This window comes from Manis javanica, chromosome 1 (assembly GCF_040802235.1).
Source record: "Manis javanica isolate MJ-LG chromosome 1, MJ_LKY, whole genome shotgun sequence".
In the NCBI taxonomy this organism is placed as follows: domain Eukaryota; kingdom Metazoa; phylum Chordata; class Mammalia; order Pholidota; family Manidae; genus Manis; species Manis javanica.
Window position 1 is genome coordinate 110,877,713 of NC_133156.1, and position 23,864 is coordinate 110,901,576.

At 35.5% G+C, this 23,864-nt stretch overlaps 1 protein-coding gene across 11 annotated transcripts in view; it reads left to right on the plus strand.

Moving 5' to 3' along the window:
• ARL15 (ARF like GTPase 15) overlaps window positions 1-23,864 on the plus strand; it is a 442,427-nt gene that overhangs the window by 281,940 nt on the left and 136,623 nt on the right. The window contains exon 6 of one of the 11 annotated variants that reach the window (XR_012131183.1): window positions 4,620-4,825. The exons of 9 other annotated variants lie outside the window; for them this stretch is intronic. The gene's annotated coding sequence lies outside the window, so the exon portion shown is untranslated. The remainder of the gene's footprint in view (window positions 1-4,619; window positions 4,826-23,864) is intronic. One more of the 11 variants, XR_012131184.1, reaches the window with a different exon arrangement.

Below are 23,864 nucleotides of genomic sequence, written 5' to 3' on the forward strand. Positions count from 1 at the left end.
TTACCCTAAGAGTGCAGCAGCCCAGTTTGAAAAAGATAGATTCATCCCTATGTTTATCGCAGCACTATTTACAGTAGCCAAGAAATGGAAGCAACCTAAGTGTCCATCAGTAGATGAATAGATAAAGAAGATGTGGTACATATACACAATGGAATATTTAACCATAAGAAGAAAACAAATCCTACCATTTACAACAACATGGATGGAGCTAGACGGTATTATGCTCAGTGAAATAAGCCAGGCGGAGAAAGACAAGTACCAAATGATTTCACTCATATGTGTAGTATAAGAACAAAGAAAAAACTGAAGGAACAGAACAGCAGCAGACTCACAGAACCCAAGAATGGACTAACACTTACCAAAGGGAAAGGGACTGGGGAGGATGGGTGGGAAGGGAGGAATAAGGGGGGAAAAGGGGTATTACGATTAGCACACATTATGGGGTGTGAGGTGCACAGGGAAGGCAGTACAACACAGAGAAGACAAGCAGTGATTCTATAGCATCTTACTACGCTGATGCTCAGTGACTGTAATGGGGTATGTGGTGGGGACTTGATAATGGGGTGAGTCTAGTAACCATAATGTGCTCATGTAATTGTACATTAAAATACCAAAATTTAAAAAATTAAAAAAAACAAATGGATGGTAGAGAATAGAAGAATACAAGATAGAGTCCATATCCCCACCAGTATGGGTTTTCTGCCAGGTGTTGAGTATGTGATTTTATTTATACATTCTGGAAATGGAAAAATAACTTCAAATTGCTTCAGAGACCCATTGTACTCACTGTGAAACCTGAGCTAAAATTCCATTGACCACCTGAGTTCCATGAGTCCCTACTCATACTGGTGGGTCACAGAGATGTTTTTGGTCTCTTGGAATTAGAGTCACTCTCCAGTCATCTCTGAAAGGTCTCATATGTCCCTCTGTAGAGTCATCCTGATTAAATGCCAGAAGTCCCTTTGGGGAAGTTTGAAAGGAGAACAGAAATATGATGCAGTGTAGAATTTTAATTATAAGGTAGTTGAGTATGAAAGTAGTATACTAACAAAATATGAGAGACAAAACTGAAATCATCTCTTCTAAAATAATCACGGAAATTAAGATATGTGAGCCAGTAAAAAAGATACAGAGTAAATTTGGAAATCATGTTCACATTAGAATGAATGATAAGCAATGCTCATATGACTTTAACATATTTGCAAATAAAAATGCAAACTCACTTATGTGATAATGAATGAAACTCAAGAGAACATAATTAAATGCATTATCTATTCCATTTTCATGGACTTCAATCATGGAATTCTTTTTTCTGTCTTGGTGATTTAGTTTGCCTTCATTGTTCACTGTCTATAGCGAATGTTGTCTTCTCAGAAACTCTTGTTCAGTATTTTCTGAGAACATCCCATATCCTTTTGGGGCACTACTCCCTTACAACTTTTAAAAATTATGCTGTCAGTTTCAGTTTGCACCTGAGGACCACAGAGATGGCCAGAGTCTTTTCCTGAGATTTTTATTCAAAGATGTTAGACCCCAAGTCTTTCCTTTCTCTTGGTAGCTAAGCTGCCTCCTCCCTTCCTCTTCCCTCACTGTCCCTGATGGAGGGAGACCTTCAACATACAGTGGGAATGAAGCTGACATACGCGGAGAAACATAGCTGAGAGAGTGATTATTTTTGCTGTACTGGTATTAACTTATCTTCTTGATCAGTTTCACAGTTCCAGGAACTTAAAAATCTCCCTGATATTTCTGAACCTTTCAGTGGAACTACTCCTGACCATTCTGTTTAATGCAGTCCCTCAATACCAGCTGCCTGGACTGTACTTCCTAGAATACTCAACTGTTCACATTACTCCTTTATTCAAAAAATCGCCATGCCCCACTGGGAAGAACACTAAGTTTGCCAGTTAACATCTGAGGTTTTGGCTCCTGCATTAGCGAGCAAGTCTCTGCAACTCTGAGCTTCCTGATCCAAATACCTAGTCTTCTGAGAGACTAAGCCACGATACTATACATGTCCAGCACTTGGCATAGACCAGGGACCCAGGGAGCAGTTGCGGAAGTTGCAGACTTCTGTGCATGGCTGTGCTGGCCTTCCAGTCGCTCAGCCTGTTTGGCCTCCTTGTCACCTACTCCTCTCCTAACAGTGCTGTTGCATCCAAACTGGCTTACTTACTGTTCCCCAATAAGCTATATACGTTTCCTCCTACATGGCTTGCCTCCTACCCTTTATCCACTTACTTAGAGTTAGCCCATTCTTTAACTTTTAGTGAATCCCATCTCTCCAGTGATGTTTGACATTTTTTTTTTTTTTTTTTACTAATTCTACTGAATGATCATTTCCTTCTCAAAACCCCTAGAACATTCTCTTTATTGTCTGTATCAGGCAGGTAATGTCTGGAGCTTTTCTGTTTTTCATGCAAACTGTTAGGTATTTTGCATTCTTTTTCATTATGAAACTCTTCGATCCTGTTTTTTTTTAATCTCACTAATCTATAATTACATGAGGAACATTATGTTTACTAGGCTCCCCCCTTCACCAAGTCCCCCCCACAAGCCCCATTACAGTCACTGTCCATCAGCGTAGTAAGATGCTGTAAAACCACTACTTGTCTTCTGTGTGTTGCACAGCCCTCCCCATGCCCCACACACACATTACACATGCTGATCGTAATGCCCTCTTTCTTTTTTCCCCTGCCCTTATCCATTCCTTCCCACCCATCCTCCTCAGTCCCTTTCCCTTTGGTAACTGTTAGTCCATTCTTGGGTTCTGTGAGTCTGCTGCTGTTTTGTTCCTTCAGTTTTTCTTTGTTTTTATACTCCACATATGAGTGAAATCATTTGGTACTTGTCTCTCTCTGCCTGGCTTATTTCACTGAGCATAATACCCTCTAGCTCCATCCATGTTGTTGCAAATGGTAGGATTTGTTTTCTTCTTATGGCTGAATAATATTCCTTTGTGTATATGTACCACATCTTCTTTATTCATTCATCTACTGATGGACATTTAGGTTGCTTCCATTTCTTGGCTATTGTAAATAGTGCTGCGATAAACATAGGGGTGCATCTATCTTTTTCAAACTGGGCTGCTGCATTCTTAGGGTAAATTCCTAGAAGTGGAATTCCTGGGTCAAATGATATTTCTATTTTGAGCTTTTTGAGGAATCTCCATATTACTTTCCACAATAGTTGAACTAATTTACATTCCCACCAGCAGTGTAGGAGGGTTCCCTTTTCTCCACAACCTCGCCAACATTTGTTGTTGTTTGTCTTTTGGATGGTGGCCATCCTAACTGGTGTCAGGTGATATCTCATTGTGGTTTTAATTTCCATTTCTATGATGATTAGCGATGTGGAGCATCTTTTCATGTGTCTGTTGGCCATCTGAATTTCTTCTTTAGAGAACTGTCTATTAGGCTCCTCTGCCCATTTTTTAATTGGATTATTTGCTTTTTGATTGTTGAGGTCTGTAAGCTCTTTATATATTTTAGATGTCAACCCTTTATCGGATCTGTCATTTATGAATATATTCTCCCATACTGTAGGATACCTTTTTGTTCTATTGATGGTGTCCTTTGCTGTACAGAAGCTTTTCGGCTTGATATTTGTTCATTTTTGTTCATTTTTGCTTTTGTTTCCCTTGCCTGGGGGGATATGTTCATGAAGAAGTCAGTCATGTTTATGTCTAAGAGATTTTTGCCTATATTTTTTTCTAAGAGTTTTATGGTTTCATGACTTACATTCAGGTCTTTGATCCATTTCAAATTTACTTTTGTGTATGGGGTTAGACAATGATCTAGTTTCATTCTCTTACATGTAGCTGTCCAGTTTTGCCAGCACTATCTGTTGAAGAGACTGTCATTTTGCCATTGTATGTCCATGGCTCCTTTATCAAATATTAATTGACCATATATATTTGGGTTAATGTTTGGAGTCTCTATTCTGTTCCACTGGTCTGTGGCTATGTTTTTGTGCCAGTACCAAATTGTCTTGATTACTGTGGCTTTGTAGTAGAGCTTGAAGTTGGGGAGCAAGATCCTCCCCCCCCCTACTTTATTCTTCCTTCTCAGGATTGCTTTGGCTATTCAGGGTCTTTGGTGGTTCCATATGAATTTTAGAACTATTTGTTCCAGTTTGTTGAAGAATGCTGTTGGTAATTTGATAGGGATTGCATCGAATCTGTATATTGCTTTGGGCAGGATGGCCATTTTGATGATATTAATTCTTCCTAGCCAGGAGCATGGAATGAGTTTCCATTTGTTAGTGTCCTCGTTTGATCCTGTTTTGAATCTAATTGTATGCTACTTGTAGGCAAGAACTTCATTTTTTACCTCATGTGGCTTACTACTTAAGAATTACCCAATAAGAATATTGGATTTAATCATATTTTTATAGGTTTGTTTATTCTCAGCCCCCATGGAAACAGTGAGCTATGTGAAAACTTAGGTGTTTTGAATTGTTCTTTCTATTACAGATGTAATCTTATTCTAATAAGCACCCTTGCATGAGGAAAGGAGTCAGTCATAGGTATTCCAGGAAATATCAGTCAAGTAGGACAGAATGAACTATAGAGATTGTTTGCACCCAGAACGTTGACCATTCTTTTATTCTGATCATAGTGTTTCCTTCAGGTGAGTTGGACCTTGGTATCGCAATGAGGAATTACACAGAGAAATAGCGAATAAAATTCATTGCCACTTCCTGATTGAGAGGCAAATGCAGAAAAGTCTCTGAACCGACAACCTTGGCAAGCTTCACTCAGTTCCCATACTACTTCTGTGACCTAAAGACTAGAAGCCAAAACTGAAGTAGTAACCAAGTTAAGGTGGGTTTTTCTTCTTGGTTCCTGACTGACTGACTCTAAGGTAGATACTCTCTATTTGACATATAATAAAATTACCATCATGTGTTGCCTTGAACAGTCTATATCTGATAGGATGTTCATCAAGTTGCAATTTTATACTCATAGTAAATGAGTAAGACACAGAAGTGGAAGCCTTAGGAGAATTTTGAAATTTGGTTTGACAAGTTTAGATGAAGATTATGAAGAGGGTATGGTTCCTAGCCTCAACATTCTTCCAGTCTAGTCTTTCAAGCACCCAGCTTTGTTATGGAACTGTGGTGACGCCTTGGGGGATCCAGTTATTAAGATCTGCTTGTTCTCTGTCCAGGGAACTACTTTGTAATAATGGTGTTGAGGTAGGGATGCCGTGATTGGTGTAGGCAAGCTGTTGTGAGCTGGACCTTGACTGTTTCCAAGCAATTATGTTTCCAGGAACGTGATGTAACTTGTGGTATAGCCAAATTCTTGAGCTAACAAGTAGTGATATAATTGGGTTTACTGCAGTCATTCTGAATTATAGAGGGACCTTCTAAAATGTGTTCTTAGTCTGAAATTTGGCTTAGGAAATCTTGGTCAGATAGGTGCATTTTAATACAAGCAAAACCAAAAAAGGAAATCTTAAATCCAAAATTGCCTTAAATTCGCTAAAAGTAATTTAAAGTAAAGTTGTGTCAAATTAAAAAGAATAGAAATTTGAAACTGTCCAATGTTATATTATGTTATATCAACTAATCTTTGTAGAAATATTTTTAAAAATGTTAAAGATTTTACAGACAAGGTAGAGACCAATATTTAAAAACATAATGTGTTATTTCAAAATAGCCCATGAATATTACCTGCACAGAACACCTCCTGTTTGGGGCACATTATAATTTATAAATATAGTGTCTCAGATAGGGATAGAATGTTTTTCTCTCTGAAAATTACATGATTATCTTCTTTTGAATTTAAAATGTGGCTTGATTTAAAATGACCTGCTTTTAAATTCAAAATCAAAGCAACTTGGAATTACAAATTGCAGATTCACAATCTAAGTCATGTACTTGCAGGAAACTTCTGTAAGTTAAAGACATTTATTATAAGTTTAATAAATTTCACAAACAAATTGGTAACTGGAATGAATGAATAAACAAATGAGTCAAGATGCAATAGGAATGACAATGTAGGATTTACTGGTACTGAGAAACTGAATGACTTGAATATTTCCAAGTTTCATAGTTTGCTTATAAAGTGGAAATAATAGGTCAACTTTATTTGCAGTGTTGTATTAAATGAAATAATATATGCACTATGCCTAATAATGCCTCGCCCAGGGTATTGAATGTTCCTTTCTTTTGTTAAAAATGAAGTCTTAGTTGCAAAAGGAAAGGAAGGAAGGAAGGAAGGAAGGAAGGAAGAAAGGAAGGAAGGAAGGAAGGAAGGAAGGAAGGAAGGAAGGAAGGAAGGAAGGAAGGAGGGAGGGAGGGAGGGAGGGAGGGAGGGAGGGAAGGAAGGAGGGAAATCTCCTTACTAGAGCTGGGAAAAGGGATTTGGAGAGGCCTGTCTAATTATTGAACTCTTGTTTCCATGATGTCTATCATTGTGTCTGTGGAAATTATTTTTGAAAGGAAATGTCCATGCTTTACCTCTCTCCTTAATCCCAAACTCATATTTATAATTCAGGGGTTATGAAAAATGTTACTTAAAAATATAGGGGAGCATTACCATGGCTACTGTTAGAGAATTCTCTTCAATCATGAGTAGAATGCAAGGGTGTCATAAATTACAAGCTGAACATCAATGACTACCATTCACTCAAGCCTTTTTGAATTTTAGGTCTGCTAACTGTGGGAGTTATAAGGCATATATGGCATTGAGAAGCTGTTTGAATATGCGAAAGACAGGCTTTTCCAACATTAACTATTTTAGAAGGTATGCAGTGCTGGAAGATATGCATGTATAGAATGGGAGCAGAGAGAGAGCAAGAAATTCAGCCTTGGGAATTAAAGAACTCTTCATAGAAAGGGTTGGTGTTTGTTTTAGAGCAGTGAGAGATGAATAGACATTTGCCAGAGGGGATGGGGAAAATGAGGATGGGTGTCTAAAGGCATAAAGGCATGGAAGCACTGAGTAGCACTATTACCCTTTTTAAAAATGAAACTTTGTATGGAATTCCACCAAAAAAGAAAAAGATGAAAGCAAAGCTGCCTTTTTAAAGCGAGAAGACATGATATCACAGCTGCTGGCTCTATGAGCCACCATGGTGGCTGGGGGGGCCACTCTCAGGGACAGAAGAGTGGTAGGAGATGATGGAGCTCAGGGCTGGGGGCCAGAATATGTATGTCACTTTAGACATTTGTCACAAGCCAACAGCATCAACTCTATGGGAAGGGAGCCCTCAGTGCTCTGTGAAGTGGGTCAGAGTGGAAACTTGTTAAGTCAGGTGTTCCAAGGCTACAGATGTTAAAGGAACTGCAGAAACTAATCTGCACAGATCTGAGCTCTGATTTTGGCTTCTTCTCTGCCAAAGGGTATGACCTTTAATCACAGAATCTTAGGTTTTAAAGGGGCCTTCCATGTGTACTCATTCGACTATCTTACCAATTTCGATGCTCCTTAGCAATGTAACTGACAAGTGATTGGGCTATTACAGGGCCTAGAACATTTACCAGGTAGGAAGTACACTATATTAGGAAGAGTCCATTCTTTGGACTTGATAACCCTTTTCGCATTTCAAGACCTAAAAAAAAAAATTCAATTTCCAACCAGAGCAAATCTTCTGTTGGGGGATTTTACCAGACAGTCTTTGGATATTTATTTCAGCTTTTCTTTTCCAAGCTAATAATTCCATTTTCTGACTCAAGAGTTCACAGGACCTACATTGCAGACAGGTTCCCTCTGTGAAAGTTCTGCATTTTGTGAACTGTTGGAATGTGGAATCCAGAGCTGAAAAAAGTTCTTCAGAGGCATAGGGCTGTTACCTCTCTTGATTTGGAAGTACTACTTAAAGAAGCATATAATTGCAATAATATTTTAATAGCTAGGTCATCATTATGGCTCATGGAGCCTGTAGTCAGTGCAAACTGTGTAGCTTTTAACTAGTCTATTAACCCATCCTGTCTTCAGGCTCTCCAGCTTGACAGTAGGGTCACACCTGCCTCCTGTTTATGGTAATTATGGATAATAGAATCTTAAATTAAATTTATGGACAGTGTTGTACTTGAAATTGAAGGTGACCTAGTTGTTGTGCAGATGTAGTTTTAAGAAAGACAAAGGAACCATTGACAAGAAAGTAATCTATATCAAAAGCATGCTAAATAGCCTCTGGAAAAAAATGTGTTTCCTAAGGTTTTGTATTCTGTGACCCCTACTACTTCTGTTTTAGCAGCAAAACATTTAGCCTGCCTACTCTATAAATAGATTTTCAATTTATATTGCCAGATAATACAAAATTTGATGAGAGTGAAGACGATTTTCCTGAGAGGCTAACTTAATTGGTTTATATGTTATTGTCTCGTATGTGTCTCAGTTTTTCCCTTGGCTTCCAAGCCTTTGAGGCAAATATTACTTTCTCCAACAATATTCTCTTGGCTGACTTCAGCAGAGGAGTGACCAAGTCTGCTCTCCATTCACTGGCAGTTATGTTGCAGTAATCAGAATAAAATAAGGTCCTAAGGAGAATCTGGCTCAGACGATAGAAGTTTCAAAGCAAAAACAAACACAGATCCTTACTGGTAGCCCTCTCTTTCCATTGCTGGGAGCTGAACACTAGTTGAAAAATCACATGCCAGTGCATTTATAAAACCAAGCAATTTCCTCCACATGATTTAGACAAGACCCTCCCCTTTTTATTACGTCAGTGACATCCAAAAGCTTTTGGAAATTAACTTTGCGTCTGTCACAGGTCGTCTACAGCAGTTACTGAATTTCAGTGTTACACTGAAGCTCTGTTGGATGTTGTGAACTGGCTCTGAGGATTAAAAAAAATGTGGCAGATGCAGTTACCATGTGATCAATCTTACTAAAATACTGTTTCTTGTGTTTTATATATACTTTGTGGAAACAATGAACAACAACAACAAAAATCCAAGTTTTCAGCTGCATTTTTTTCATCATAACAGTGAGAAAAATGTGTTTCTCTGGCAGAAATGAGCACTGTCCGAAAACTGCAACTTTTTTTTCAACATCCTGTTACTTCACTTTTGATAGACCTGATTATTTCATTTTTTCATCTCACTGGAAGTTAAGGTGTGTTTCATCTGTTCAAGTATGAACTTCCTTTCATTAGGAGGGGGACAACGTGTATTACTAATCTGCCCTTGGCCACTTTGAAAACATGACTAATATCTGGATAATGCCATAAGCCAGGAAAAACGTGCCACTCATGCCAGACAAGTCTAAATGAGATTTTAATGCATGATGAAATTTGAGGATAATACTGAAGAACAAAAATTAAAAATTTGTGAAAACTGTTCTGTGGATCACAAGAGAATAAATACAAAGAGGACTAAAGCTAATGTTTGGTCAATATTCAAACATGTACTTTAAATAATCTGTAATTCTTGTTTGAATTCAGAATAAATAGATCACAGTTTCAACCATATTATCCTATAATTTTGTATGCGTAGTTTGTGCTGTATTGTGGTTTACTCTTCAGTGGAAAGTAGCCTTGTGAATACTGAAATGAAAAAGGTAGAAAGTAAATATATTTTTCAAAATAAACTTGTATTCATTTCCAACTATTCACTAATTTACTTGTGTAAGTCCAGGGAGAGGAAATCCTAGGGCAAAATACCTCTAAAAACCGAAATCAGTCAAAGGGAGAAATAGAGTTTAAAACCCGTTTATTGCTTACAAACTGAAGTCCAGCCCATCTCTCTCTCCTGCTCCAGCAGAAGCAAAGCAGGCCTTCCCACTCACCTCTCAGGTACGGATAAGCCCTCCATTGCCCAGGTAATTATCCACTGATATGGAGATGAATTTCTCTCCACCCTTGAGGATATGCAAATACACTAAAGCCATACTTCTTTCTACCTCTGAATGCCTGTTGATATGCAGATGTACTAAAGCCAGGTGAGATATTCTGGAAATACTACAATTTTACCCACAACTTGCCTCCTGAAGAATTTCACAATTCTCCTAAAATGATCACATCCTTTTTTCTTTTATATATTATTTCATATTATGTTCAGTAGACACCTCATACACAAGAGTTGAATGAATAATGGAGATACAACATGCATAAGGATAAATATCTTGTCATACAATCATACAAGATGAATATCAACTCTTCTACATTTTCTGTTTTTCTCTACTGTGGTTTTAGTTCTCTTTCCTCTTTGCAGTGTGGTTTTTCATGTAGTAATCTTTGAGATCTTTCCTCCCTGCTAAAAAATGTGAACTTCCAAAGACTAGGACTGTCTCACTATCTCCGTCAGATATCATAGGATACAGTGAATGTTGGTGTATTTGGCTAGGTAGGTGGATGCATGGGGGTGGGGGTTTGGTAGAAGAACTGGATGAGTAGGTGGGGAGGTAGATGTATTGGTGGAAGAGTGGATGAGAGACACCTCTTCCCTGCCACCATAACTGCTAAATCCCAGAGACCTAATGGTTGTCTGTAACCTCTGGCAATCTTGGGGCTCAGGGTGGTCTCAAAGAAGTTTATTGCATCTTAGAGTATCCTTTGATGCTACAAAGTATGGATGAAGAATGTTGAATGTCTAGCCTTGTAAAAGAAAATAAGAAGCCTGAAACCAGCACTGTTAATTTTGCATCAAAAGAAAATCTTTGATATTTCCCAAATGAATTTGTAATTTGGAAATGGAGTGTGACTTTATGGCATCTCTCCAGAGGCAACCAATATCTCAGTATCTGATTGTCCCTCATTATATATCTGTGGGTGTGATTTATATATATATTTTTTATAAATAAGACCAATCTGTATTGTTTAACAAAAGCAATAATTATAAATATTGCATTATCACTAATCTCACATGTAAATTCATGGAATGAGACAGAAGAAAATGGAAGTCTTGTTTATGTAATTTCTATTTAAGTTTGCTCCTCTGTTTAATGATTCAATTACCTGTAAGTATTTTGTTTTGTCAACAATTTTACACTGGCTTTTACTTGAATTTTGATTTGTCGAAGAAAAAAGGATAAGATGGTGGACTTGGTAGTACTTGTGTTAGGAATTTTATGTAGGTTTTCACAGTTTATTATTTTTAATTAAGTAAACTTAAGTTCAGCTCGGGACAATTGAGTTGTCAATTTGGAAATCCTCTGCCAAGCCATCACAAGAGTACTGGCAAAGATACACTTTAAAGTTAATCTCCTTATATTTTGTCTAGACCCAACTAAGTAGTACTAACTGCATCTGCTCTGCAGAGAATCAGATTAGTCCAGGAAAGTCTTGTGTCTTTATTATGCCATTATTGCAGTGCATAGTGTTTGAATAAAATAAAATTTTCTTGATATCTCTCAGTAAGGTATAAATAAGCAAAAACTTTTTAGGAATAATGACACTTTCCTTACATTCATGTGAGAGCTTCTCCTGTGATTTCATCATAATATCCATTGCTGTAATGAGCCATAAAGTGCTAGGTATTAAATTAATTACATAGATGTTATATAGTCAGTGGGCTACCAAAGTATGATTGATTTGCATTTCTAGATATTGATCCAACAAAGTAGATTATTAAGCAGAAAGTTATATCTTAAATATATAACCATTTGAGGATTATGGTAGATAATTTAATCCCTCAGTGAAAAATGGCTGGAGTATTTGGAATACTACAGATAAAAAAATTTGTGTTGCTGCCAAAAAGCAATAGGGATAAATCATAGGCTTATTTCAGTTTGTTAGCCTAGCACTCTGTGCTCTTGAGTTACTAATATAATATATTTAAAACCATAACAACTCTGATGAAATGGAGGTAAAAACACAAGAAGCATTTTAAGTGACAATTACCCACTTTCAAGGATGCTTTGGCTTCTCATTATTAAAGACCATCATTGTCCTTAAGTTCACAATGGTTGCCAGGATTCCAGGGTCAAGTATGCTAAAATCTTTTAAATAACTTCTAGAGTATATGTTATTTTTACTGGACAAGGAAAAACTAATGATAATTACAATGGAAGCATTAGGTATCACATAGGTTACTTCTAGCTATTGCTTTTGTAGGTCAGTGGTTAGTTTTTAGTGTCCAGAGAGAGATCACCTTGATCTGTGTGAATAAAAAAATAGATTACTACTCTGCACATTGCATTCAAACAAGTATTTACTAAACTTCTTTATTGGCCATCATTCTTCTTTAAAAAACTAAACTTTTTCCTTATGCTGGGAGATACTACTAAGGTCAGTACATTCTAAATAGAAAAATAAAAAGTAGAAAGCATAAGGCAAACTATTTCCTTGAAACTTAATAAATGTGTACTTTAAAAATAATTTTATTAACTTTTTTAAGGTGATTGAGAAATATGCACTGAACAGTTGGAGAGATTTATTTATCTGTAGTTAGAAAAATCATGTATTTTATTTCAAGGATAAAGACTTTAAATATTTGTTATAATTTTTTCTTTTTTATGACTTTAGGCTATATGTCATTTAAGATAGAATTGGAGTAACCTAAAAGCAGGCTATTTCTGGCAAATAAGAATAGTTATTTATGAGATGTATATATATTCAACATAGCTTTACTTCCAGTTTTAATTATAAAACAAAATACATTCTTGTTTATACATGATGAATGCTTTGTATAAATTAACACTTAAAAAACAGAATCATCATTTTGAACCTTGTGTCTTTAAACCTATTGGGATGTGCTGCAAAACCCCACCTGAAATCATTTTTCATATGTAATCTGCAGTGTGAAATGCAACACTAAATTCATTTAATTTTGAAACTCAAATTTGTAATGGCAAAATGGCATTCCATTTTTGGACTATTTTAAAAATTAGTGGTACATTTTGATTCTGAAATAATTAGGTTTTTATTAGCCTGAAACTAGAGCTCATCCCAGCCCCTGTCCCCATCTGCCACATTAATCATATAACAACTTCAGCAGGTGCCTCTCACTCAGCTTATACAAGCTATAGATAGATATGAAGGAAAACAGAATCCTACTCTTGGTGCACCTTCGGAGTTCTCGTATCTGAGTAAAGAGCGAAAAATACGAGACGTCTGCCTCTCGTCAGTATTGGAGTATTTGGGAATGTAGCAGTAGAAATTGAAGTGAATATGTCTTCCAAGTTTGTTTTTTAAATGGAAAGTATTCTGACATTATTTCTATGCCAGATATAAATAAGACTATGAAGTGATTTATTGGCTGACTTTTATTTGAAATATTGAAAATGTTGCAAATAATGCGTGGTCATTATAAAACATGTAATTTATACAAGGTATATTTCATTTTGAATAATTTGATGATTTTCTTTTATTTTTTTTTCTTTGATTCCTAGAATCTTTCTTAGACCAGATCAATATTGCTTTTATTTTTTTCTTTAAAGGTAAGGAGGTACACTTCAGTTCATTTTCTTCAACTGAATATTCGGTGGACTTTTATTTCCTTTCTTATATATTCAAATATATTAACAAAATATTTTAAATACGATTTTGCTAAAATAAATGTATAGGAATTGGACATTCGTCTCTCAAATATTTAAAAGTGGGTTTTATCATTCCTTTGTCTTTGGATATTTCTTAAACATCTGCTAATTTACTAATCATAGTCTAGTTCCTGGATATTCCTTCATTTAGAAGATGAATATAAATTTCATTTGACTCATCCTGCTTTGGAGAAAACCAGGTATACTTTACAAAAGAGTCATGTTTTCCCTTCTGTTACATTACTGATGACCAAGTATATAATAGTTATATTTCATTAATTTTGCTATTGCCTAAGGAAAATTATAAGGATATGTGATTCATTCTAAAATAATCAAGGACTTTGTAATTAATTTTAAAATAAAATGAATCATCTCTTGGCTTACATGTCATCCATTAATCCTGTATGGGAATTTGATTACTGTGTCTGTACAATTTTTCCTCCAGACAGTTCCTTTATTTGATATTATAACTACTCATGTGGGATTGAATTCTTCATGTTTTACCATATTGAGTTTAACAAAACTGTGAACTGATTTTATAAAGCTCTCAAAAGTACTTGCTTATAACTGGGGAGCAAATGATTCAATATGTGTCAGAACTTAAAATATATTTTTTATAATTACGTAACCAGTTTTTTTTTTTTAACTTATCCTGTTTCAATTGGTATACATATCTAACCTATGTTCTCGGGCTAAAAGTTGTTTTCTTTTAAGGAATGCATGTTTGATTTGTTAGAATTTCAGTATTTAGATTAAATCATCCCCAAAGTATTTCACTTTACAGATTGACTTTTACAAATAAGTTGTCTCTTTTCTGACCCACCAAATTATGCTTACTTCAGAAATGTGTTATGCGTACCTACAGAATAGAAATATTTTCAGAAGTATTTACATAGCAGTTGGATAGACTAACACCTTTTACTTTAATCATAGCTTTGGTTTGAATATATTTTATTAATGGTAGTAGAAGGGAGTGAGTCTAAATAGTTTAATACTTGTTTTCTCTTGGTCTGTAGTCAGTTTGAAGATTCACGTAGTTGAGGTATAGAGGTTAAGAGCATCAAGGTTCTTAGCTTGGTTATTATTGTTGTAAAACCCAATTAATTTATTTTAGCAGGTGTTATACAGGCAGTTCTGATAGTATTGATGTATTCTTTTTCACACTCATTCTGGGAGTCAAATTAATCCACAGTGAAATGAATTAATCCTCTAAGTTTAGTGAAAACAACTGGGGCATCTTTATGATCAATAAAATTCTGACTCTACCTTCCCTCCCCTTTTTGAAATATTCTGAGAGAATAATGGCAAGATGACCTAAGGCAGACCTTAAAGCTAATATTTTTCAGTAAAATTAGAATAATATCTTTAGTAAGGTGCCATTCAAAGTTATTAGTTCTAAGGTAGTTTCTTAGTAAAATATTCTACAGCACTAATACAGTTTTAAGGTAATTGTTTTCAATTGCTTGAACACATTTTCTGAGCACTGTTGGAATAATCCCTTACCTGATAAAGTTGTGTAGATTACAACTTACACATGCATAAAAAACAAATGCATATGTACACATGACGGACATACCTACCTGTCCAAATAAAGCTATCAAGTAAAATGTTAACCAAAATCTTCAATTCAACCCAAGAAATAGCATGCAATTCAAAACAAAAAATTAAAATTATTGACCATCCAAAAAAAAAATGTTGGTAAACACAACTTTCAGTTTAATTCTGATTTAAGAATTAGGAATTTAACTAGCTAATTATGTATGATTAAAGTAATAACAACAAACCTCCATATCCCTTAGGTTTAATTGTTGTGAAACATTCATTATTCCCAAATTTAATCAATTTCTTCTTTCATCCTGTGGTTTTATTTGCATTATTAGAATTTTTTTCTGTGTTTTCCTGCAGTTGTTTTCCTTCTTTTAATTATCTACTTTTTAAATTTCTACTTTTAATTGTCACTGTACCTTAGTATGCCCTTAGTATAGATGTAAAAGAAATAAGGAATAAACAAAACAGTTTAATAAGACCTAAAAAAATGTAAAAGGCAGAAAAGTATCTTTTAAATTTCTCCCATTGTAAGGGTAAAGCCCTCCCATGTTAAATCCTGAGACATTAGAGGGAATGAGGAGTAGATTCTAGAGTTTATTTCATGTAAGCTAGTATGATGTGGAAAATGTCTTTCCTGTTAATAAGTAGAAAGACCTCTCTACCTCAGTAATGCCAATCATATATTCTGTAACAATACACAATAAATAATAATTGGACTTTTGATGCATGTATTTTCCTTACAAACTGAGTGTTTCACAAATTTTCCTAACCTCTTTTTCCCTTCCAAAATGACTGACCCAGGAAAAGCTTTGTCATTGGTACTACAAATCTGGTAGGTGTGTTGTGGGTAGCAGTTAGGGAAGATGTCTATGTGAGGGGGAAAATGCAATTCATTTTTGCATTTTGCAAAGTGTGGAGGGAAATTTTCTTATTTTTGAGAAAATCACCAAGACAGCAAGAGCATGTCGACTGCTATTTCTATGAATGGCGGTATAATTTGAAATTTGTTACATAGAGGAATGGGGCATTCGGTTGGACTTTTAAATAACGCAGCTCTGAGTAAGTCTTCCATAAAGTAACTTTTCTCTTGAATGAATAATACCACCAGTGCACCAAGCCACATGGCATATTTCCCCAGAACACTGCCTCGAGAGCTCGGCAAATGTGATCTCGGGTGGAGGGACAGTCTTCCTTTCTCACAAAGGCCACATATTCTATCTACAGTGTGCCTACACAAGGTAAAACTTCCATGTTTTCTTCAAGACTTCTTCTAAAATCTTGCGATCCTGAAATAGAATGTCGTCTATTCATCTACTCTGAATGAGTGGCCAGGTGACATTTGAGCTGCTGGTTCCAGGAACTAGATGGCATTACTTAAATGGTCTCAGCACGGGGTTATCTTTCCCAGGTGGTGCATGAGAGTGGTTCAGACATTAATTTTAGTCTAGATAGTCTTAAATGTCTGTTTCAGTAGGTTAGGCATGATTATTGGAAAATTCTTTGTGTGGCATAAAGCATTTTTGTGATTATGAGTGCCTTAATAATACAATTTAAACCTTTGTTAGTGTAAGATTGGTCATGTCTTCTTAACACAGCCCCAGGCCCTCGGAACTGATTCAGTATCCCTTATTTCAGGCAGTTCATCTCATCCCACCACATGACGTGGTAGATTGCACATCTGAGCTGTCTCTCTGTATCCACCATATGCATTCATCAGAGTTTCCAAGTGGCTGTTCTTTTGTCACACCCTCTTCTTCACTTTAACATTGATCCTAATCCTTTAATCATTACTTCTCATTTCTCTGAATACCGTGAATGACACTTTCAACCACTTAGTGTGGTTCAAGTATTAGAATTGATTTTACTTCCATTTCAGTTCTTTTTATTTTTTACCTAGGTAGATGATCCTTCTTCTAATTCTTGTCTTGATATCATGTCACATCCCTGCTTAAGCCTATCTCAAGACTTCCTATAATCCCTAGAGTCAAATCCAAATTTCTTACCATGTCCTGTGAGGTTTTATGTATGGTTTGACCCTTGGACAATGTGGGGCCTAGGGACACCAACCTCTTGCACGGGCGAAAATCCGTGAATAACCCAAAAACTCAACTACTAAAGCCTACTCTTGACCAGAAGCCCTAAAAATAACATTAACAGCCTATTAACACATATTTTGCATGTTATACACTGTATTTCTGCAATAAAGTTAGCAGGAGAAAATAAAATGTTTTTTCAGATTGTCACAGAACTCCAAAATTTTTTCCAATGTATTTATTGAAAAAGATTGGCCCATAAGTGGACCTGAACAGTTCAAACTCATGTTGTTTAAGGGTCAAATGTAATCTAACTCCCATTCATGTGTCTCCCTTGTTTTCCCATCACACTAGTTTCATTTTCACAGAAGTCAAGCTCATTGCTACCTCCATACCTGGGGACTTGCTCACAATTCTTCTTGGAATTGTCTTTCCTCAGATGTGTATATATCTGGCTTCAGCCCTCAGCTAATATAGCTTTCTCACATGGACCAGTCAGTCCCTCTTACATCACTGTGTTTTAATGTTTTCAAGATTTTAAAAGCCAAAGACATACAATGTAAAAGATTATTCTTTATTCTGAGCTTATGTCCTTCCAAAGTTTTTGTTAATGTCATTTCTCTTAAGAAATGATAGTAATATGTGGTAATGTTTTGTGTCTCTGGGTCAGTCCACAATCTTTTATTTTATAGTATTTTTTAAAATGTTATTCCCCTCACTGAAAACACTGTAGCAAAACCCATCTGTGTCTGGTCAGTACCTGCTTCTTTGGCTTTTCTCACTGCTCAATGTGCTTTTCCAAATATGTCCTTTATTTTCCAAAATCTTTTTAATGTGAGTACTCCATTACTTATGTCATTTCACTGACTGTGTGATATAAGAGTCCTATGTATGTGTGTTTATGTTACATGAGTTACATGTTCTTAATATGTCACGTTGTGTTTCTGGAGGGTGGGGCTTCCAGTACTTCCAAAGTGAGGTTATTAGCTCTTTGAAAAGCTGCGCTGTGACTCCTCCTTAGCATGTTTCTCAGGGTGTGGTGGCAGTGATGGTTTTTATAACTTAATCTTCTCCAGGCATTGTGCCAGGCTCTTAATAAAGTCTCATTTAATCCTGACACCCCAATGAACTTGTTACTATTATTACCTCCATTTTACATCTGAGAAAAATCTTTAAGGGTGTTGCCCAAGGTTATGCAAGTAAGCTGGACCTGAGATTTTAACCCAGGCAGTATCGTTTGGGAGCCTACACTATAAAATATCTGTTTAATGCAGTCCACTCCATGTCTTGTATACTCAGTACTCAGTATATCTAAAGGCGGACATCCAACCCACTCTTTGCTTTCAATGGATTGAGCACCAAGTAACTGTTGGGTAGTGCAAATAAATATTAAAAAAGAACTCATGTTGTTGAAAATCTAAACAAACTATTAGGAACTTGGAAAATATTGATGCATTTAATTTTTTTAAAATTTATTTAATGCACTAAAAACCATAGGCCCCTCAATCAGGCCCACTCTCATGAGAGTAAATTGAAGAGATGAATTTAGAATGGGAAAAGAGAAATACCCAAATCTATGAAAGAGCTTTTGAGACACTGGGGTTGTTATCATACTTAATAGTAGAAAAGGACTATGGAATTATTAATACATGTGACCATAAAGTAGATTGCAAATTTTTTATTAAAGTATTATCGATATACAATCTTATGAAGGTTTTACATGAACAACATTGTGGTTTCAACAGTCACCCATATTATCAAGTCCTTGCCCCCCGACCATTGTAGTCACTGTCCGTCAGTATAGTAAGATGCTACAGAGTCATTACTTGTCTTCTCTATCCTGTACTGCCCTGCCTATTACCTACCTATATTGTAATTTCTAATTATAGTGCCCCTTAAACCCCTTCTCCTTCCTTCCTCACCCACCATCCCCAACACCTTCCCTTTGGTAACTAGTCCCTTCTTGGTGTTTGAGTCTGCTACTGTTTTGTGCATTCAGTTTTGCTTTGTTGTTATACTCCACAAATGAATGAAATCATTTGGCACTTGTCTCCCTCCACCTGGCTCATTTCACTGAGCATAACCCCTACTAGCTCCATCCATGTTGTTGCAAACAATAGTATTTGTTTTTCTTTTTATGGCTGAATAATATTCCATTGTGTATACACAACACATCTTCTTTATCCATTTATCTATTGATGGACACTTAGGTTGCTTCCATATCTTGGCTATTGTGCTGTGATAAACATAGGGGTGCATATGTCTTTTTGAATTAGGGATCTTGTTTTCTTCAGGGAAATTCCCAGGAGTGGAATTACTGGGTCAGATGGTATTTCTATTTTTAGTTTTTTGAGGAACCTCCATATTGTTTTCCACAATGGTTGAACTAATTTACATTGCAACCAACAATGTAGGAGGGTTCCCCTTTCTCTGCGTCCTCCCCAGCATTGTTGTTTCTTGTCTGTTGGATGTTGGCCATCCTAACTGGTGTGAGGTGATATCTCATTGTGGTTTTAATTTGCATTTTCCTGATGGTTAGCAATGTGGAGCATCTTTTTATGCACCTGTTGGCCTTCTGAATTTCTTCTTTGGAGAAGAGTCTGTCCAGGTCCTCTGCCCATTTTTTAATCAAGTTATTTGATTTTTGTGTGTTGAGGCATGTGAGCTCTTTATATATTTTGGGTGTTAACTCCTTATCAGATAAGTCACTTATGAATATATTCTCCCATACTGCAGGATGCTGTTTTGTTCTGCTGATGGTGTCCTTTGCTGCACAGAAGCTTTTTAGTTTGATGTAGTCCTGGTTGTTCACTTTTTATTTTGTTTCCTTTGCCTGAGGTGATGTGTTCAGGAAAAAGTTGCTCGTGTATATATGCAAGAGATTTTTGCCTATGTATTCTTCTGTGAGATTTATGGTTTCAGTACTTACATTCAGGTGTTTGATCCATTTTGAGTTTATTTTAGTATATGGAGTTAGACACTAACCCAGTTTCATTTTCTTACATGTGTCCAGTTTTGCCAATACCTGTTATTGAAGAGGCTGTCTTTTCCCCCACTGTATATCCATGGCTCCTTTATCATAATTGACCATATATGTATGAATTTATATCTGGGCTCTCTATTCTGTTCCATTGATCTATGAGTCTGTTCTTTTGCCAGTACCAAATTGTTTTGATTACTGTGGCTTTGTAGCAGAGCTTGACCTTGGGGAGCATAATCCTCCCAGCTTTGTTCTTCCTTCTCAGGATTGCTTTGGCTATGTGGGGTACAAAGTAATTTTTTAGGACAGTTAATGAAATTTGGAATGAGTCATCATCATTTGCATAAATTATTACTGCCCCCCAATAGAAATACTGGTTATTACCAACTAGTTGGTATTAGAATAAGTCACTTAAATATACATTAATGATTACTTCTCTTCTCAAAATTTCCAGTCCAAAACATAGGGGATGGTTTGTTCTTGTTTGACTTACAAGGCTGGTATTTGATGCTTTGATTAGGAAAGGGGACATGTAAAATACGTAGTGAGTAAGAAAAGTTCCCCCTTCTGCTACAGATGGCCAGGTTCAGTGTGGCAACTGGTACAAGCATACATGAAAATAATAAAAGTAAAAATAAAACGTATTATTCACCCAAATGATGGACATGCTTTTGTAACTGACAGTATTGCACAATTTTATAACTTAAAATTCTAGTTTAGCATATTTAACTTTTCTACTATACCATAAATAGTGAGTGTAGACATGTTGGTATTCATAGTAGAACTCTCTTAACATAATTAATTCCCCTTTGGCAAATACCATATTCTACAGTAGCTATGCTAGGCTGCAGAGCCCCAGGGATTACACCTGAATTACATTAAGGAAGTTTACGTAATTAATATACAAAGGAATCTCACCATCATAATTGCCTTCAACTGGTTAAGACAAGATGAGGTATAGTTTTTCAGAAACTTTCTGGAACCACAGCTTCATTGCTTTTTTTTTTAATTGCAAGATTTTGGGTCATACTGACTTTCAACTGTCTATAAATATTGGGTAACTCGTTTTCTTTTTCTGTTCTCTTCTGTTCACAACTTAGAGTGCTACAGGCCAAAGGCACCCATGTGAATTTTTTTAAACACCACAGACCTACTCATTTGAAATAAATAATAAGGGAAGAATAATAACAAAATTCACTTTAGTCACAAGTGAGATCATTTTGTATATCCAGAAAGAAAATCTGAAGTTGACTATCATTTCTGTGCCTTCCATGGTTATGTTTTGGATAGTTTATTGTCCTAACAAGAGACCTTTGCATCCAGTGGTAAGATAAATCTGTCAGTAGAAACTACAGGAGATTCTTTATGTTAGCCTTCTGGTAAACTCAGTGCACATGTCTTTCACAACCCTCAAATACACAGCCTGCTCCCCTAAGATGACTTATTTATTGGTGTCTCTCTCATTTTTTAGGAATAGGTGCTACTCCAAAAATAATGGCATAATGGCTGAGACAACATTTTTGGTAGCTATAGGCTTTATCTCCTCCAGTTCCATGTAACCTCTTTAAGGAAATCAGGAAGGTCACCTGTTACACCCTCAAGAAAATTTCCTTTTGCTCTGTTGAACGTCAGACTCATAATTATAAAGGGGAAGTTTCAATTTTGCTATGTGACATTATTAATTAGACTTTGAGTTTTATTATCTGTTGAATATACTTTTTTGTTTACTTACTTTGCAGTTATTTATTGCAGTTATTTGCCAAATTTGAAACAAGTTAGTGAATCTAAAAATTCAGCATAACTCAGTGACTAATAAAAAGTAAAAGGAAATTGTGTAAAATATGAAATTATTTGCTTGTCTGATAAATGGCTATAACCCTGGTACTGAAAATGTACTTATTTGGGTTTTCTTTGTTTTTGGAAATTATTCCATCAAGCCCTCTGCTTCTTGGTAGATGCTGAGATATCATAGAAAGATGGTATTTCTAATATTCCTGGCAAAGAGGGATGTTAAGAAATAATGAGACCTACAGTTTGAAAAGTTCTATAAATATTTCTAAGAAAAGGTGTCAAGAAGATTCACACTATCCTGGTTTTTATGGCATGTAAAATATTCCCAGAAATTAGTTACCCTTATAAGATGTAATAAGAGTATACATGTACAAGATGTTAGATTAACGTATTGTAATTCTCATCCTTGTCAGTTTGTCCTTGAGAATTGGCTTTCTTATAATTATGTGATCAGATTTTATAATTATGAAAACAAACAAAAAGTCTGCATGAAGTATAAGATCTTTCACACTAAAATGAGGAAAGAAAAAGTGATTATCACTTTGCATTGCTTTTATTGCATTTTTTTATTTAAAAAATATATGTGGTATGCATGGCACCTGGCACTTTTTGATTTTTAAATCTGTGTTCATGAACATGTGATCATGATATATTAGAAATTTGCCTCGGGTTCTATATCAATTTAACATGTTTTGTTCAAGGTTCCAATTAATTTTAAGAAATTGAATTAAATTCTGTTTCCTTACAGAATCTCCTTCTTCATAAGCCATGGTATTAGGTTTGCTGTTTTTGGCATAACGAATGCTTTCAATTTGTGACTGTTGTCTGCTTTTTTTTTTAATCCCCTTTGTCTCTCTATAACCATATCATATGTGTGTACTCAGCCAACAGATAGTAAGGACTCAGGTGAAGGTGAACGTAAGTTTTCAGTTGTTATCCTCACTTTCCATTTGCTTCACAAAGAAAGGATTGTTTCACCTTAGGGTCATTTTCATTTAGTGGCAGGAAAGTGCTATCATGTTTTTCTGTAGATACCAAATCAGCCTGGGATTTAGCCATTTCCCCTTTATCTTTATTGGTTCTAAGTTTTTAAAAAAACAGAAAATTTACTTTAAAAAATATGTATATGTGACACACACATTACAGATGTGCATATATAATCTACCTTTTTCATTTTTGTATCACTTTATTTTGAAATCTTCATGAAATGTTGGTTCATTTGTCAACTTACATAGTAAATACATATAAAAATAGTTTTTTCCTCTTAAATGGCCTTTTCAAAATACACTGGATTTAATATGTTATATTTTACTCCTTGAATATTTATATTTACAATAGATATAAATATGTGTATGTTTCTGTATATATTTTTTCTTGACATGGCAAACTCTTTATCCAGATTACTGAGTAATGCAGTGTTACTATTAGCTGTTCTAGTTAAATATGAGTAACTATATGTTGTTTAGATATGGGAAAACAGGATTGCTTGTTTCTGTGAGCATAAATACATTCTTTTTGAATATTTGTACAGTAACTCATAGACTTCCTTAGAAATTCCTATTATATATGTCATTTTATTCCTGGAGACATAATAATTATATTAATTGAGTTAATATTCTACTAACCCTAAAATGACAAGTAAAAGTATGTCAGATATTAATTTTTTAAACTTGTCATTTTAATGTCTTCTGCAATTCAAAGTATTAAATTCTAGATGCATCCAACTTAACAGTACGCATTAGTTGCACATTAGTTTTTCTCGTATCTATACAAAGGTACTATGGCCTTCATATAGCTTTATACTACATATCTGCCATTTATTTTTATTTCAAAATAATTACAGGTTCACAGAAGTTACAAAGATAGTGCAGAGAGGTCCTGGGTCCCCTTCACCCAGTTTCCCCTCATGGTTATATTTTATAAAATTATAATATCAAAGCCAGTAAATTGAAATTGTTGTTATGCATGTATATTTTTCTGTGTCATTTTTTTCACATGTGTAGCGTTGTTTAACCACCACCTCAGTCAAGGTACAGAACTGGCCCTTCACCACAAAGGTTTCCCTCAGGTTCCCCCGCTA